Source organism: Aphelocoma coerulescens, chromosome 5 (genome assembly GCF_041296385.1).
Source record: "Aphelocoma coerulescens isolate FSJ_1873_10779 chromosome 5, UR_Acoe_1.0, whole genome shotgun sequence".
NCBI classification, from domain to species: domain Eukaryota; kingdom Metazoa; phylum Chordata; class Aves; order Passeriformes; family Corvidae; genus Aphelocoma; species Aphelocoma coerulescens.
In genome coordinates, this window is record NC_091019.1 from 41789468 (window position 1) to 41804861 (window position 15394).

The window sequence follows — 15394 nt, forward strand, 5'->3', positions numbered from 1 at the left end:
TTGATCCAATTTTATTTCAAATATACAGTACCTGTCTGAATGCTATATTCAAATAAGCATGCCTAGGATGGTCACACAAGCAGGATCAATGTCCCTCACAGCCCTGAGGGCACTAACGAGCCTGACTGTCCCTGCCCAGCTCCTGGGGCTCCCCACACCCCATCCATGGCTCAGAACCCCACATCAGCCCCTTGGGGCTGCCAGAATCTGCTGATCTCCAGCTCCTCCCAGCCTTGCCAGGCCAGGGCCCTACCAAGCCCAGCTCACATCCCAGCCAGGCCTCCGCCCATCCCCAGGGACGTACCCAGTGTCCAGGGCTGGGCAGTGGGACAGATCCTGGCTGCCTGTCCCTGCTCTGTCACCCCACTGTGGTGAGCCCCGCTACTGCTGGCCCCACAGCACCTTGGCACATTTATATCATTTTGGGAAAACTCAGCTCAAAAAACTGACATTCATTTCACCAGCTATTTGACTGATTGTTATTGATGTAAATTAAAATCTGCCCTTTTGCAGAAAGAAAACCTTTGTGATAATTTATGCACCACTCCAACATGTGTGTCTGTATATCTGTCTCAAAACAGCATTTAAACACATTACTCAAGATTTCTTCCCTCAATCATTCCTGAGGTCTTTGGGTAAGGATTTCTTCTTTCTCTTCCTGTGTCTTCACAGGTCCCTCTGGACTGTGCCAAGGGCTGACACGTTCTAACCCCAGCTGGCAGCTGAGCACTATACAGCTGCTCCCCCACTGGGATGGGGGGAAGAGAATTGGAAGGGTTAAAGTGAAAAAACTCATGCATTGTGATTAAGAACAGTTTAATAATTGAAATAAAATTTAAAAAAATAATAACTCAAAATTGTCACAAAAAAGAAAATAACAAAGAGAGAAATAAAACCCAAGACAGACAAGTAATGCAAATGAAAAAAACTGCTCACCACCAACCAACGTGCATCCAATCCCTGAGCAGTGGCCTCCAGACAACCTTCCCCCCACAGTTCTATTGCCAAGCATGAGGCCATATGGTATGGAATATCCCTGAGGCCAGTTGAGGTCAGCTGTCCCGGCTGCATCACCTCCCAACCTTTTGTGCACCCCACTCTTCCCGCTGCTGGGTGGTGTGAGAAGCAGAAAAGGCCTTGACTCTGTGTAAGCACTGTTTAGCTATAACAAAAACATCCCTGAACTAACAACATTGGTTCCAGCACAAATCCAAAGCACAGCCCCACACCAGTACCGTGAAGAAAATTAACTCAACCTCAACCAAAACCAGCATATGTTCTTAGGTAATAGACATAAAACAAGGAACTGTAGCCTCAAAATTAACTCAGGGTCAATTCTGAGGCTTGGATAGGGGTGCAAATAACTGGAACTGAGTAGAAAATTTTCTTATCCTGGGAAAACTTTGCCATTTCATAGTCTTCAAAGTCCCAAACGGGAGCAAGATGGACTGAGAACAAGTAAAAGCTTTTGTTCCCAAACTGAACAAGTAGCCTTATGACTGTCATGCCTTTCTTCCTCCTGTTCTCTCCATCTCAGACAATGACTAATGTGTCAATCTTGCTTTAGCTGTGATTTAAGAAAAAAATCATGCCCTTAATTTTTCTCCTTTGCTTAGTTGGTTTTGCATTAAAAATAAGGATACAGTTACCTGGAAAATCATTTGAATATATAGTGAACCAGAATAAATATAGCAAAAATCTACCAACAAAGTTGACTAATTTTTTCTTCCTTATTGTTTAAAGATTTGTGATTTATGCCACAATTTATATTAGGCAAAGAAACACACACGCCCCCCCGCCCCCCCCAAAAAAATCCTGTTTATTACATTTTCCTCCTCTCTATCCCTTTACCAAAATGCTGGAGATCACTCTGAAAATATCTATGAGCTGTGCAAAGAATTCTTCAAACGTTCAGGGAAGGGAAGAGAAACACTCAACATACTACCACTTCCAACACAACATCCAAGAAGATAAAACTCAGCAATCTGATGTGGTATCTTTTTGACCAGAAACAAACAAGTGCTGTTTTGATGCCATGTTCTTTCTTTTGACAGGCATTTTAAGAGGTAAAATCTGAAAATTACTGATGACAAAACCTTATGGGAATAATTTTGCTAGCAATTTTATTGGAAGTCAAACAGAATTAGACCATGCAGAGACATTCCAAAAGGCAGCAATGAAATGCTCAAGAATATAAATAAAAGTAAAGTACAGATGGGAACTGAAATTTTGGTGGAATAGGATAGATATTAATGACAACTACAGTTTAGACCAAAACCCAAGTGCTTTTATGTCAGTTAACTCAAGTATATTGGAAATGCTGAGTGGGGATGTACAGGAAGAATGGCTAAACAGAACAAAAATAAGAACCACAAGTACTGTGTTAGAGCAGGACGAGGCTGAAGGCCTCCATACATTCCAACTTGCAAAGGTCTGGGTTACTTTCAAGCCTCAAAAAGAAATAGCTTCTGAAGTTGCAGGTCCGCTCCATAGAATTCATTGTCAAGTCTTCCAGGAGGTCATACAGCCAGTGAACAGCAAAGAGGAAGAAACATAACAGAGGATCATTAGTCTGACCACAACTGGACACAATTTTTAACAAAAAACTTTGATGGAAAGAATAATTAAAGACATGGAAGGAAGTGGAAAGAAATGCTGCACAGGTTTACTAAAAGTAGAACAAGCAAGACTAAACATGAAAGTAAATAATTATTAAGACTGAGAAGAGGCAGCTGATTCAATCTACTGGGACATTGGTAAAAATACTTAATGATGTGGCATGAGAGAGGATTCATTAAGTCAGAAACTAAAGATTAATATAATATTAGATTATAAATTAGGAGAAGAACTAGCTAAACGGGAGATTACAGTAAAATTAGAAGCCTAGAGATGAAGGGTAATTAATAGGTAATGTCTCATTACTTTTTCTTAGAATAAGTTTGATTCATATTTTTTTAATGAACATGGTGCAAAAATGTGTTTGCAGCAATAAAAGTTGCTGTTGTCTCAGAACATAAGGGTTCCAACACAGAGGAAGGTCACTGAAAAAAAGCTGAAGGACATTAAAAGCTGGTGTGAGACATATGGGATGAAAAAGTCCTTTGTAGCAAGCACAAGGTTAAACATGTGGGTCAAGCATTCTTGCTATAAATATATCTATTGGTAACAACCAAAGATGGGGAAAACCTGAGATGGATGGAGGCTCCTGAACTATGATGAAATACCGATAGAATTCAGATGTGAAAGAGTCAGACTGTAGAGGAGGATTCTATTGGGCAAGATTTTGGGGCAGATGCAAAAAATTATTAAAATTACTTACAAAGCACTAGGGAGATCTAGCTGATCCATTCTGTGTCTGAAGAACATGAACTCCAGATAGAGTGGGTGCTATATATTAGTTTCACCATCCCCTTATCATTCAAAGAAAATCAAGCTGTAGCTGTACTGCAGGACCTTAAAGCATGCTTCATGTCTTTAGCTTGTAAGCTCTTCCCCTTTATGTCCCAGTTCCACATGAGGACAAGGCCATATTAGGCCTTGCTTCCTTCTTCCTCCTTTATGTCCCAGTTTCCATGGGAAGGCAACTTAGACGAGAGATAGAAGGAAGCCATGACACACTGCAACTGGCTCCCCAGTTTGAACAGAGAACAGAAATACACAGCAGATATCCTATGGAGTAGCACACATTTTACCTGAGATATGATTTTTTTATTGCCTAACAGCTTGATGACCAAGAGGTACACTGTCTATAAAACAGAGTCAGGCAACAGGGGTAAAAGAGAAAAAAAACAAAGGAAAAGAAGCCATGAAAAAAAGGAAAATATTAGCACAAAAACAAGCTGAATAAACTAGCAATAAATTTCAAAAGAACACTTAAGAGGTCAGCTGGGATAGAGGATCTATCTAGCCTTAAAAGCAGGAAGGCCCCAGCACAGCATTTCAGCAGGAATACAAAACTACAAAGAAAAGCTAGATTCAAACAGAACTCAATGAGCTGTTGGAAGAGTTTACGTGACCTGGTTGACTGGCTGTAGCATTTCCAGTGATTCAGAACTTCCCCTCCACAGCAACATTCCTAATTATATGGCTAGTATGGGTCTAATTTCATCACACTGTATATTCTTTTTAAACAGAGCTCAACTTCCAGAAGTAGGCAAACCACAGGCAGGATGTTTTCTACAGTTCTTGCTCTGCAGTGTTGTAGAAGAAATCCTTGTAGTGTGAGTGAGTTCCTTCTATCTCTTATGCATAGAAATAGTTCCCATGAAATAATGGAGACCATTCTCTTGATCCTAAAGAAATGTACAGCTTCTGCAGAGTGGGAAACTATAGAGGGAAGATGGAAACACTGAAAGGCAGTTGGAAAAGAGTCAAGGAGTTTCTCATTTCAAATTGCCACCTTTGACTCTGTTTTAGTAATTTTTTTAATTTTGTCCCTGTTCCTCCTTTTACAACATCTCCAAAGCAATCAAAGAAAACAATTATAACAGTGCTCAGGGGTCCTTTTAGAGACTATATTGAATTTTGTCAGCTGCAGATTTTGTAGTAAGAGAGAGAAAGCCTAGAAAGGTAAAATATGGAGTAGGACTGAAGATTTCTGACCCTGCTGCCAGAAAGCAGCAGACTTTTAATAATTCAATGAAGGCTACAATTTCATGTGTGGATCATGTTCCACTTTCTTTGAAGAGAATCCCCACAGAGTGTCAGGGGCTTTTTCCACTGTGAGAGATAAGAAAGGCAGACAGTACAACCAAACTTCAAAATAACTGGTTTACTATTCACCTTTGAAGAAGCTGTAAGTTTCTGTAAGCTTTAGCCTTACCAACTTCCCAGGAAACTCCATACTATGTAAGAGGCTGTTACAGAAATTTGTAATCATTCTCAAATATATAGGATGGGGAAGATAATGACAAAATAACAGGTATGTTGTTATAACTTCACCTACTCTACGTCTCAGCATTATCAATTACATGCTCCTTTAGAGAAAGAATAAATTGAGAGTAGTGTTAGAACTGTCCATTTGTAAATTAAAATTTATGAAACATGTAGAGAAGGAGACCATAACATAGCCTGCGACAGTATGTCAAATGTTTTCTAAGAGAACTGAAACTTGGTTTACAGCTACTTAACTTTAAATGATTCTGCCCTGTGTTAGCTGGACAGCTGTGTGGATGTCAGGAACTCTTCTGAAATTACCACGGGAGGGAGGAAGAACAGTACTTTTCAGCTTTATACAACAGGCAAGCACGATGTAGTTTCTCAGGGTATGATTTCTGTATGATAAGATGCTCCAGTTTTCATTCTCATGTAAACACTCAAGGTAAACTTCCATAGAGAGTGCCCATGGCCAGATAAAACAAGGAAAACCCTGAGTATTTTTAGGCTGAGCTCATTATGTCAACTAAAAAAAAGTACTTTTTATTTTCTGCAGGAAAATTGAAGTCTAAGATGCTTATTTATTGCAGGAAAATAGATTGCAATAGATCAGACACAATAATAGAGAGGTTAACAAGAGCTAACATAACACCATCTACTGCATTAGTATTAGAATTCCTCACTGGAGATACTCTTTTTTATTACTTTTGTTTACAGATTTAATACTCATAATTGTTCAGCTGAAGAGTGAACTGAACATTTTCTTTGATAAAGAAATATTACCTATTTGCATGGCTTGAAAAGTTACTTGTGAATTCTAAAAGTCACAAGTTTGCAGGCTCATGTAGTTTATAGTGCTGCACAGATAAATTTAGAAGGATTTTCAATGGCTGGACAGTTGCAAATTTCATTATAAGGATTCAAGTACAGACATTATCCATTCAGGCTGTCCTTGTCTGTGACTAAAGAAAGATCTTGTCTTGTGCTAGAAAGAGAACCATATTTCCCTTAGCACAAAATCTTGATGTTAGATGACTACCTTATTTATTGACTCTATTTACTGCATTGATGGATTGTATACTAACACAATAAACAGTGTCTTGAGGGAATGAAAAGTATTTCTGCTTTCATTAGGGTCCTAACTTTCTTTTTCTGGAAACATTTTCCTTCTAGGGTCCTCAAGGTGAAAGCATACACCATTTGGTGCCTTGCAATATTATAGTAAATACTTCCTTTTTCTAATTATATTGACCTTGTGATCTGTCACTGCTGGAATTTATATTCCTGGGAAACTTTGAAAAGTTATAATTTTCCTTTCCAGGAAAACAGATATCCTTGTGAGCTCTACCTGGTTCAGAGCTAGTTTAAAATGAATAGAGAGTTTTCTTGCTATCAGATTCCATATCCCGAATGAAAAAGGTGAAATTAATAAAATGTCAGGGATAATTGATATTATATTCCAGAAATGTTATTAAACTGTCAAGCTTCTGATGAATTCATATAAACAGCCTTAAAACCAGTCTGAACATTCCTTGTTTAAGTTAGTTGCCAGCTTTATATCTTGCTTGCAAGCAGAAGAAGTTACTGGAGAAGACAAGATACCAGTCATGGAAGGACAGACTCTTGAGTCAGGTGAGAGAAAAAAGCCTAGGGCAGAACAACTTAGCAGGAAAATCATGGCTGAAAAGGTTAGTGTTACAAGAAGAGAATTAACTAGCTATGAAGTCAGATAGAGCTGTGCTCCAGCATGTACCCAGCAAGTCTCAGGACCCCAGGGTCATCTGTTCAGTCTTCCCACAGGCACTTTTCCCATCTGTTTTCCCATGCCATTCTTACACCCCTCCCTGTCAGCCTTTGTGCGGAAGGAGATGAACATAGATCAGATTTTAACCTCTCATTGACTGGGGAGTAGGTCTTACTGTGTCCTGCACAGGGTTTGGAAGAAAGTTAACAAGGTGTTGAAAACATGAGGCCATTTAAGTAAACATCAAATACTGGATGATCAAAATTCATACATTTTCAATGAAGACTGGAGTACAGTGAGCCAGCTTAGCAACCAGGGGCTTTAATGCCTTTTAGGCCTGGTAGTCAGTCATTAGTATCTGTAATAATGGGTCATCAGTGTCAATATGAATTTCCTGTACAGGAGCCTCCAAGATTGCTGCAAGGCATTTCATTCATAGAACAAAGAAACCAAACAATAGTGGGAGCTCATTACTTCAGAGGTTTTCTAAACTCTTTGGATTGTGTAAAATAAATATTCAAAAGAAATCATAGATGCAGTTTGATCTGCACTAAAGTTGCAGAGAAGTCCATCAAGGATCCCTCAGAGGCACAAGGAAGAACAGTATTACCTTTACATCCAGACTCATAGAAAACACGCTTGTTCCTGTTTCAGAGCCTAAACTTATTTTTTCTGAAGTCTGGAACGGTTGGTGGCAGACAAATCCCTATTATTGCCTGTAGGCATCCCTCAAAATATATCAATTATCCTATCCAGTTGCATTTCAGATGAATTATTCTCTTGTTACCAAGGCAACCAAATATGTCTAACAAGAAATAACCATATTTTTTGTTCATGCATACCTGGGTTGCCAGAGCAACCTTAGAAAATGGATCACCCGAACAACGTGTGTGCAGTCTCAAGGGAACACAGTTCTTATCAGCTGTGGGATGTCCACCTGTGGAGCCAAGAGCATCACCTCCCATCCCAGTCTGCCATTGGTGTAGCATTGGAAAGACCCAAGGGCTTTGGAGACTGCTACACTTCTCACACAACACGAGAGGAAGTAGAAGGCAACACTCGTGGGGAAAAAGCAGAGCGCCCTCAAATGTCTGCAGTTAGAAAACAAAGCTTTAAAGTCAGTAGTAAGAAATCTCTGTGTTCAACTGTATTTCAGCCACAGTTCCTGCAAGGAGTAAAACATGGTTTATGGTTTATCCTGGTTTACACTTGCAGACCAGTTATGTTCATTACCAGCTCAATTGTATACATTGCTCACAGGTCATCAGTAGTAATTTTCTTTGGATAGGCAAGACTTCAAAGCTAAGTGGAAATAACAATCTATAAGCAGACTTAACACCAAAATACTTTCAATGCTCTTGGTATCAACTTGTGTGTAGACTAGCCCTATGTGATCAGAGAAAGAAAGGAATAAAATTATTTTAAAAGCTTCTTCAAATAATCTTTTATTCCTGAAGTCAGGAAAAAAATAACATTAAAATAATGACCTGAATGGTGACGTGAAGTGAGTATAGTTATTATGAACATTACTTGCCTATCTGAACAGTAATACTTCCTCTGTTGGATTTTTATGTTTATTCAGGAAGAAATTCAATAAATAATAAAACCCTTCCTGTGGCAGTACACTACAACACAGTGTGAAATATAAGCTCTCTAAACACATTAATGAAGGAATACTATTCAGAATTCCAAGTTACGACACAATTGAATAGTTTTACACGCACAGACACAGAGAAAGAGTACAATATATAATGTCTGGTCTTTCTACACTGTAAAGAAGTTTCCGTTTTCCAAAACAGCCACAGCTTAGAAACAAGATCAGCAGGGAATAAAGGTAAGAAGCAGATTGCTTTCTGCTTGATACAGGCAGAAAGGTAGTGGTCTAAACCCTCGCTTAGGAGGGAGTTTAGAAAGTTGTGCCAAAGAGTAGCATGATTGTTATTCCTTCTCACATCCAGTTTCAGATATGCTGTTGAGCTGTGTCAGGTGCCAAAGTACATCCCAACCATACAGCCACTGAGTATCTCTCACATACAGGCAGGAAAAAAAATTGTATTAAAATATGTATCCTAATTAAACAGAAATCTAGGATGTGTTATTAAAGTATGTTGTGGAGTATGTAGTCCAGACTGCAATGCAGTCCAGCTATGGGAGCATTAGGAACAGGTACTCTGACAGCCTACTGCATAAGTCACACGTGGGATGGGAGGCGAGGACGGACAGGGAACCCTGTCCTATTCCCATCCCCACATGCTTTTAGCCAAGCTGCAGTGTGGAAGCTGATACAACTATGCCGTAAACCAGTGGGCCACCACACCTACTGAATAAATAGAGGGCCCTTACTGTTTATAATCCAAGAACAGTAAATAGACAAGTAGGGGTTAGAGGGTAGAAATGAGAGAGTCCAGAAAAAGGTTAAGATCTGGGTTTAAGATGGGCCAACAGCCTAATACAAATTACTAGAAGAATAAAAGGGATGATCAGTTTCTCCCTACAGCAAAGTGCTAATTTACATTATATATAGGTATCAGTCAGGAGAGTCTATCTGACTTGCAACCCAGGAAAAGCATAACAGTAACTTTATATGCCTTGCACAACCCTGAAGGTTAAAACACTGTCTTTTCAGACCTGGGTAAAGATAAAGGACAAAGAAACACATTAACAAAGCATAAGGAGCAATGCAATACAGTGTCATGGGAAAGCAGCAAGCACTTCAGGTACTTCACATGCTGTTAAATAAAAAAATTTCCCTCTCTTTTGCAGTAATTTTCAAGGTTTTTTCTTCCCCCCCCCACCTCTCTTCCATGGAAAAAAAAACCAACCACAGCTGACAGCCTTTTGCAGAAACAAAGTATTTTGATGTCTTTTTCACCAGAGAAAAAACACAGAGGAATATATTTTCTTAGGAGACTGACTTGTAAAGTTGCTAAGCCAACTTCATGTCTCAGCAGCTCATTCCGACAAAATGGTCTCATCGCAGGCCAATGACTTCATGACTTAAGCATAAAGCACTAGAAAAAGTCAAAGTTTTCATCTCTCCAGCCTTATTAAAACAAATATACTCCTGAAGAACATGCTGCATTTAACAAAATAGCACAGTGCTTTGCAATTATCCTGAAAAGGTCTACCTGGTCCTATAACAAATCACAGGAAGAGTTTTCAAGAGCATCAGCTGAAGCCAGCATCAATAAAGTAAATAGCTAGAAGAGTGTTGTATTTTGCTGTCACTGTGAATTTAGCTAGGCACTAGAAGGTTTCTTAAAAAGATGCCCACCTGCTGGAGTAAAATAATTCTGAAAGGTGACCCCTCGATATGTACATTTTCCACATCACATTTCCAATGTTTACTAGGAATTGATTTGTTTGTAACTGTTAAAGCCCCTCCACTAAAGACAGAAATTGATCTTTGCTGCAGTCACCTCTAGAAACCTACCATCTGCTACAGGCTGTCACTTTGAGCAGTATTTGTTATTCTTCTGAAGGAAAGTGTTAAAGATGCTCTTTGACGTGGAAACACATCTATGGTACAACTGGGACAGCAAATTGACTTTGATCCTTTTGCTGTGGTAGCAACAGCTGTGGCAGTCACATGAACACCAGGTATAAATCACACCCCTGTTCACAACCAGGAGCTTCTCAAGAGGATGCATAGTCCATACTCTTTTCTCTCCTCCAGAATAATCAATCCATTTCTCCATGGGACTCTAAAAGTGTAAAACCTCCAGGGACAGGGACTGCACAGAATCCATTCCAAGAGTTGACTGTACATAGCCTGAAAAGCAGCTTTACTGTTTAGTATAAGACCCCCTTGCTGTGTTTTAACCACATTGCTGCAGCAGGTCGGGATTCTGCAGGTCCTTCCCCTCTGCACTCGTACCATGTTGGATCTACCTTAAGGCTGTTACTCATTTCTTTAGATTAGATAGACTCGGTTCTTCCAAGATTTCCACATAAATCATGGTTACTAAACCTCTGAAAGTTCTTGCTGTCCCTTCTTTAGTCACTGTTGACCATGCCCCACAAGCATCATTTGTTCAACACACACAGGGACAGACCCTGCTTGCAAGATCTTTTGGTATCATCTTCTGTTCATGAATGCTTTCTCCTTATCTACTTCCCCATCTAGAATTTTCAGAGTTTAAAAATTAGTCAACTGAGCTTGGAGGCCACAGGGAAATCTGATCATGCCTTTTTAATGTTAGCTGATATACTCCACAGTTAAATAAGAATCATTTCAATTAATGAGATTCTTATTTATTGTATTAAGCATAAGAGTTTTGGTCTACAACAGGTGTTTTGGCAGGGAGTCGTACATTACGGTAGCAGGAAGTGCCACTATTTCATCTGCAGTTAGGCAACAACAAAAAGAATTCCCACAATAACCTTCTGTACACATGCTATACTACTCAAGAATCTTATGACATTAAGCCCATACACATAGATTTATGTCTATGTGTGCAAGGAATTGTTTTTAAGATAATAATGAGGCTACTTACGAGGACACAGTGCTTCTTTTTAGATTTCTCTCTTATCAAAAGTATAGCTTTTCTGTAACCGCAAATTGCACAGAAATCAGCACATCTGTAAGATAGAGAAGTTATTTCCCCACATGTAAATATTAAACTATACATAAAGCTGCTGGGAAAGATCTAATGCAGTTGTTTAATGTGTGAGGAGAAGGAGCCGGCAGCGCAGGGGGAACTGTGCATTTGCTTCCTAAAGCACACACTAGACAAGTGAGCACAGCATGTTTCATTAGAAACAATGAAATCTCCTTTTCAGCTAGCTGGCATTTTGGCAAGGCTCCTGATAGATCAGAAACCCAGAGCACAATTTGTTTGCCATGCTGTAGCCTACTTTTGTTTAATCGGACAGCCACTGTTGAATGTGACCCTGCTGTCAACAACAATCCTCCAGACCCACATTCACACGTCAGAGCAAGTGTGTTGTGTGCGTGTATGTGTGTACGTGAGCTCTTGCTCATGCTGTGATTAAAAATGTAAGCACCTACTATTTTCAGTCTGAAAGGCAGCCAAAACCTTTTTGTTCAAATTGGCACAGGGAAGTCTTCTCGTGCCCATTCCATCGTATTAGCAGCACTCCATAAAATGGCAAAGGAGGATGGATAATTTTGAAACTGTTTGTGACTGGAATGTGATGGTTTGACTTGCAGCATTGAAGTAAAGGCAAAACATGCCTCCGTGCAGGATACATTTGGAGCATAATTGCAAGCTCTTTGCAGGAAACTGGTCTCCTTAGCACTAAAAATTCTCTCAATGCTTTTAATTAAGGGCCTGACTCAGCTCCTCCAAAATAAACTGAATCAGATCCTACCGAACCTGCCTCTCAGTAAGGTCCAAAGGTTTCACCACTGCTCTGATAGGAGCATAAATGGCTCTACCATTGGGCATTTGGACATTCAGTTTCCATCCCTCAAAAATATTCTCAGTTTTAGGCTGAAAATTAACACATGCAAACATAAAAAAGGAGGTGTGGAAATACTACCTCAGTGATCAATTCAAATACTTCTTTGTTCCCTTCATCTTTCAGATGACAAGTCTGCATTTTGTGATGCTCCCTGTTAACTGAGCTGACAGCATCCTCCACTTGGAAACTCTCACACCACAGTAAAGCAAGAGCTGCAGACAGGAGAGGAGGCACTGACTTACAGAGGACAAAACAGAAGTTCAAAAAACACCATAACATAGCAATATTTCTAGGTTCTTGGAGAAAACAAATGGGGGAGGGGGAGGTTAACCAGATCCTTGGGAAACTATTCTTTTGTTTAAAAGAACATTTGACCATCTTTACTCAGTTCATATATATCTCAAGAAATTTCAGCTGCAGACCATCCATCCATCCATCCATCCATCCATCCACCCAATAATTTTTCCATAGAGATAACATAATAATGCCTTCACCCCCTCCCACCTCCCCATTTGCCCTTAGAAAACCCAGCAGGACTGTCTGAATGCAGAATGTAATATCAAAACTAGTTCATGAAATGTTGACATTCTTAATAAACATGCATACACTCAAATATGCTCTCTGCAAAATACTCATACTTAAGAAACTGACCTAAATATCACAAAAATAAAATAGCATCTTCACAGCAGAAACACATTATGCATAACTAGAAACTGAAAAGATGGTTGAAGACAGTTTATTCCTAGATGTTGCTCTGTTTCTTCTACTCCACTAACACATTAGAAAATGCATTAAAGTAATATGAAGTATCAAAAGAAACCTTAAGTAATACCATGTTTGATAGAGCATGTCTTTGTTGCCAGAGATTTCTTAGATCACAGTTCATACATTTTGTAAATGTCTGTGCCTCACCTGCAGGAATTTGTACCCTTTGAGTTTCAGTTTCAGCATGCTCAACCACTTCCCTTAGCTGCTAAGAAAATAAGTGCTGAGATTTGTGGTTATGCTCTGTGAGTGTGTGGGGTGGGTGACTGGGAGAAAAATGGGGAAGGAGCCAAAAAGCAAAACTTTTTGGAAAGGAAAGGACCCATAAATGTAGTAAAGCATTGCAGTTTCCTCTAAATTACAGTAAAAAATATGACTGCAATCAAAATGCCCAGAGAGGTGAAGATATCCAATCTTACTAATTACATAGGCCTGCAACAGGTTGCAATAACCTCCGCAGGTTTCATTGGCCCAAGTAAGCCCAGCATCCCAAGGATATTGCCCAATGCAGATGAACACTCCAAATTTACAATTTAAAATATTAAATGCAAAATGATCTAGAACAAAAGCTATGGGTTTCCAGCCGGTTACCACCAGGTTCCAGTAATTCTACTGAATTTTTTTTCACACATGCAAAATATAATCCCTTTTAATTTAGTCATGGTCTGTCTGGAGTAACAGATACTATTTTCTGCCTCTATAAATTGCCCTTGAACTTCAACTGAGTAGCACATTCTGCTTCCCCTCCTGAGGAAGACTGTTTAGAATTGCTGTGTCCTGTTAAGCAGCTGGCCCATTTCCCCTCATAGCAAGCAAATTGTTCTCTTTCCAAAACTTTTTATTTTTAGAAACAAGAGGTTTTGGATTAAAAAAAAAAATAAACCTTGCATGTCACATCACCCTTGCTTTCAAGGTTTACTTTATTTTAATCCTTGCGGTAAATCTGACTCACTTACCTTGTCACTATCTCTACCTCTCCCTTTAACACTAGGCTTATCTTAAAAACAGCTCTAACCTTGTAAGGAGGAAGATTAGAAAATAGTCAAAGGTGGGTCTGTCAACTGTATATTAAAGTCAGGTGTGTTTGGATGGTGCTTGTTAAAACTCAACATATGAGTCCAATCAATTTTTATCCAGGACTAAATCACAGAATGGTGTTTTAAACCTGAAGGTTACATAAGGCCCTAGTACTTAACTTTATAGGAGATCAGACTCAACACACAATTTGCATAGATCTTGAGGTCTGTGTACTACTCCTAAGGAATTTGTCCAACAGATAAGAAAAAATAATTATTTTTCTTTTGACCTGAAATGTGCACTGCTACTTGAGACCAGCAAGGCATCCACAAGCTGGAAGAGACCACCAATGGGACTGTGACTGCAGCTCATGATGGGGGAATCACTGCTGTGTGACAAGATCTACAAAAGTGGTTCTGCACCAGTACAAACACCTCCCTAAAGGTTACACTTCTGTGGTGTGGTCTCAGACATTTTTTTTAGTCCTCCTTCCATTAAGTTTGGAGTAAAAACAGCCTTGAAGGGAAAAAGACAGAAATTAAAAGGCAAAGCATTAGCATGAGAAAAATGAAGTACAGTTGCTCCCAGCTATTTCAGCTGATTGGAAGCAAGGAATCACTAATAAGAGGTGCAGTTTAAAGCAGGCTGTGCATATGTTAAGCAGGAGTTCTGATGTGCATTTTGCATCCTGTATTATATATTTGAGTCCAGGAATAGAGGCAGAGCTGGGCAATCTTAGCACTCCGTGGAGCATGTGTTAAAAGGGTCCCAAAAGTAATTAGATAAATTGAACGAAATCTGACTTGACAAGTAGGGGTCATCCTATTCTATGAAGGCTCAAGATGGAGACCAAGGGGGCAAATAACAAGTGATTGAAGGGCACAGCTAATTAAAGTGCATGCTATATTAATATTTATGTTAAAGTTTCCTGTAGATCTGGCCTTGACCTGGCAGCTGGGTATACAATGTGTGTCCTTAATTTTAATAATTTTCAACATTATTTCTCATATGGTTATGAAAGTACTTTAGACAGGTTGTTATACCTGTCTCTTCCATGCTCAGACTAAAATGGCTGAGAAGTGTAAAAATTGCTGAAACAAAGTTAGGTAACAAGTTCAAAAACAAGTCCCTCTGATTTAGTCAGCAGAAGAAAATAAAGGTAGGAAACACTGCTATTATGAATGCTTTATGTTTGAAATTGTCAAAAACACTCTTCCATCTTTATGATACCTTATCTTCATTTTATGGGTAGGGAAACTGAGGAACAGCTGTGAAGGCTCACTGTGAGATGCACTCACTAAGAATTCGAGAATCACTGCAGACTGGGATTCCTACACATCAGTACTCCAGAGGTGCAGAGCACTCCAGCTGAAAGCAAGTGGAGCTGGAGATGCTTTGCATTTATGTACAGAGAATTACTTTGTTACTTCATCAAGTAAGCGTGTGAAAGAGGGACAGTGGGGAGAAGCTGCTGTGTATCAAGCCACAAACCCAAAAACCACACAACACCCCTGCCTCCCTTTTTCTTGCTGAAATAAAAAATTAAATAAATTGGGGGGTTGAATT

General features: G+C 39.4%; 1 long non-coding RNA gene across 3 annotated transcripts in view; it reads right to left on the reverse strand.

The window, feature by feature from the left end:
• The window catches only part of LOC138111647 (uncharacterized), a 41326-nt gene extending 27492 nt beyond the window's left edge, over window positions 1–13834 (reverse strand). The window contains exons 1-4 of one of the 3 annotated variants that reach the window (XR_011151410.1): window positions 13768–13834; window positions 12125–12258; window positions 11116–11200; window positions 2110–2508 (exon numbers count right to left, since the gene is read on the reverse strand). This is a non-coding gene — a long non-coding RNA (uncharacterized lncRNA). Of the gene's footprint in view, window positions 1–2109; window positions 2509–9099; window positions 10742–11115; window positions 11201–12124; window positions 12259–13767 lie in introns of those variants that run through there. The other 2 variants (XR_011151411.1, XR_011151412.1) reach the window with 2 other exon arrangements.
• Between the last annotated feature and the right edge of the window lie 1560 nt (window positions 13835–15394).